The following is a 3,981-nucleotide window of genomic DNA, read 5'->3' as shown; positions in this document are numbered from 1 at the left end:
TGTGTGTGTGTGTGTGTGTGTGTGTGTGTGTGTGTGTGTGTGTGTGTGTGTCTCCATGCGTGCATGTGTGTTGGTGATGGGTAGAGTAGTGGTTATGAAGATGCTTACTCAAGGTTAGGCACCAAGTTATTGCTCTGACAGTCCAAATTCTTAAAACCCAGCATCTTATTCCAAGTAAGATGCTCTAAAAGCAGGTGAGTTGGCTAGAAGAAAAAGCTTGGAAGTTACTTCCGTACCACGGTTCATGTATATTGAATTTCACATTTTGGCACAAGGCCAGGAATTTCGAGGAAGGGGTAAATTGACTACACCGACCCCCAGTATTCAACTGGTACTTATTTTATCGGGTCTGAAAGGATGAAAGGTAAAGTCGACCTCGGCGTAATTTGAACTTAGAACGTAAAGGACGGACAAAGGCCGCTAAGCATTTTGTCCGGCGTGCTAACCATTTTACAAGCTCACCATTTTCACGGTTCATGTTTGTTCAGCTACTTTTTTTTAACTAATGCAGGCGTGGCTGTATAGTAAAACGCTTACTTCTCAATAACATGGTTCTGGGTTCTGTCCTACGGTGGGGCACGTTGGGCAAGTGACTTTTACTGGGCCGACCAAAGCCTTGTGAGTGAATTTGGTTAACGGAAATGGAAAGAAGCCGGCGAGCTGGCAGAAACGTTAGCACGCCGGACGAAATGCTTAGCGGTATTTCGTCTGCCGCTACGTTCTGAGTTCAAATTCCGCCGAGGTCGACTTTGCCTTTCATCCTGTCAGGATCAATTAAATAAGTACCAGTTACGCACTGGGGTCGATATGATCGACTTAATCCGTTTGTCTGTCCTTGCTTGTCCCCTCTGTGTGTAGCCCCTTGTGGGCAATAAAGAAATAAGGAAACTGAAAGAAGCCTGTTATAAGGAGGTGCCCCGGCATGGCCGTAGTCCAGTGATGGTAACTAGTAAAAGTAAAATGCTTACACCTTCGTCCTTTTCTATCCAAAAGGGTTTTCGACCTAATACTTACATACTATTCTTTATAGCTGTAGTTGATGTGATTCGAGAATCACTATTCCAGATAAGAATTATTTCCCGTTCTGTCGAAAAGTTTATAAAGTTCTCATAACGTCACCAATGTGTGTGTGTGTGTGTGTGTCTAAGAAAAATAGATGACAAAGAAATAAGCGATTATCTTATGAATTTCATTAGCTTACAGCTGTTTCCGCTTCGTGTCTGAAACTCCGGCACTTAACTATGAGTTCACCTGATTTTATACAAGAATCAGCTGGAAGTTACTGAAGTTTATAAGATAATCGTTTACTTCTTTGTCATCTATTCTTATTATTACAACTCCAGATTGTGCGATTTGTTTGTTATTTTAATCTTGTTGTGCAACCACATAAACAAGTTCCCTTGTTGGTTGTTTATGTTATGTTGTAAAGGGCGGCGATGAAGGTAGCCTATGAGAATTCATTCAGTACAGGATATTTGACTGCAGACAGAAGGCAGATGAACTGAAGTAACAGCTATGGGGAGACATTAATGTTGTTGAATTAATCATATAGAACAAAAAAAAAGTGAAAAGGGACAGCTGGGACCCTGATTCGCTTTTCAATGTCCCATTAATGGATACCATTTCACTTCTCGATTTTGCCTTTCATCCTTTCGGGGTCGATAAATTATGTACCGGTCGTGTACTGGGGTCGATTAATCGACTGACCGACTCCCCCAAAATTTCGGGCCTTGTGCCTAAAGTAGAAAAGGATATTGTAAGATTTCTTTTTTTCGAAATCCATTGCATGTCACCCAAAGATCCACAGTGCTTCACTACTGAGACACGCATCATAACTTCTTCATCACTTGCTCAGATTAAACAAACTTATGATGTTAAGATATGAAAAGGAAGCGGTGCACATTTTAAAGCAATGAGCTAAATGCTTTAAAGCATTTCATTTCATCTCTCTACATTCTAAGCTCGAATTCTGCTGGAACAAACATTGTGGAGTAGATAAAATAATTACCAACAATACAAGACTGAAGCAACCTCATAACAACTATACTATTTATGCCGGAGGGTTTCATAACAACTATACTATTTACGCCTGAGGGACCCATAACAACTAAACTATATTACTAGAGTAACCCGATGACCATTATACTATTACATTACACTATGGCGACTGAATGTCTACAATGCTGTTCTCCTCTTTTGAAATATAAAATTGCTTTGTTCTTAGACAAACGAAATTATTTATTCTGTTTTGTTTTCAACAGCAATAGTTTATATTATATTACAGCGAGTCAAGGCGGCGGGCTAGTAGAACCGTAAACATGCCGGACAAAATGCTTAACGGTATTTCGTCTGTCTTTACATTCTAAATTCAAATGAGGCCGATGCCGACTTTGCTTTCATTCTTTCGGAATCGATGAAATAAGCACTAGGGTCGATGTAATCGGAAAGCCCTCTCCCTCCCCTAAAAGTTTCAGGCCTTGTGCTTATAATAGAAGGGATCATATAAACAGCAAGTCAGTTCGGCAGAATTGTTAGAGTGTCGAACAAAACGCCTTCGAGCTTTTACTTCTGACTCTTTACGTTCAGAATTCAAATTCCGCCGTGGTCGACTTTATCTTTCATCTTCTCGGGATCGACAAAATAAGTACCATTTGGCACTGGGGTCGATGTAACCGCCTTCCCCAACACCTCAAAATTGTTGATCTCGTGTGAAAACTATAAAGATAAAGAATTATATCATAACGACTTAGGATGGTAAATTGGCAAAATCGTCGTTTGAGCATCGCATAAAATGTTTTGGGTTAGGGTGGGTTTCATCCGACTCTTTACGTTGATCGACTAAGTGTCTCACTTCGAAACTGCTGGTTTTGTGCTTAACTCAAAATCCGTCATATTACAACGGGTCGTGCAAATATTTCGTAAGACGGAGACAGAACTGAGCTGAAAGAGTCATTTTCACCTTCGCGAGACTCGCTTCTACGGATAGCAATCTTTACCTCCACTGGTTAATTAGTTGATGCGCAAATGTAAGCAAGAGCACCGTAAGGTTTTCCGGAGGTAACCAATTAAATTGATAATTTATAACCCAGCGTTCAGATCCTCTCAGGATGAAAAAATAATCTTCTTTGTAAATGTTGACCTTTCTGTTTTCCTAACATTATCAACAACCTTAGAGGTGAGTCGACAATATATTACACTACCAGACATAAAGTATTCATTTAAAAGCCTTTGTTCCTTTGTTGGGGCTTTCAGCATTTCATTTCAATAATTGTTGGCAAGCCATCTGGCAGCGTTGTCTATGGCAACAGACGGACCTTCTACTCAGGAGTTTTACTTGTATAATCTTGACTCTTTCCTTGGCTGGAAGATAATTATACAATTACTATAATGCAGTATGCATTATAGTTATGTTTCACATATTATGCATATATTATGTATTATATCTTATAATAAGAGCACTCAGAGAGCGCAAACCTCCGTCAAGGCAGCACCAACGTCCTCTCAACGATTAGACAGAGATGATTTTTAAAATGAGGATATCTGAAATAACTCGACTGCTCTCACAAATGGGAATACTAAAAATGAACCTGACTGCTCTCAAAAATTAAGTAAAAAAAAAAACAGGAAGTATAATCCAGAATCCTTGAAAGTGTCATCCGAATCCATCCAGCGGTTTTTGAGATATCTTGTCCACGGACAAACAAACAAGCAAACACAGCTGAAAACAATACCTCTGCCTTCGCTAAGGCGGAGGTAATTGTGTATTATAATTACTAATGTGAATATGTGGATAGGATGGAATTTAAAATGGAGTCAATTCCAGAGATGTAAGAATTGGATAGGGGATTTGTAGGGAAATAGTGTGGGCGGTGGGGTTCATCAGTCACGGTTGATAATTTTTCTGCATGTTTACGCAGACCTGAGCAAAGGGGTTTCGTGTGTGTGTGTGTGTGTGTGTGTGTGTGTGTGTGTGTGTGTGTA

This window comes from Octopus bimaculoides, chromosome 6, assembly GCF_001194135.2.
Source record: "Octopus bimaculoides isolate UCB-OBI-ISO-001 chromosome 6, ASM119413v2, whole genome shotgun sequence".
Classification (NCBI taxonomy): domain Eukaryota; kingdom Metazoa; phylum Mollusca; class Cephalopoda; order Octopoda; family Octopodidae; genus Octopus; species Octopus bimaculoides.
Note: the sequence above shows the minus strand (reverse complement) of the source record.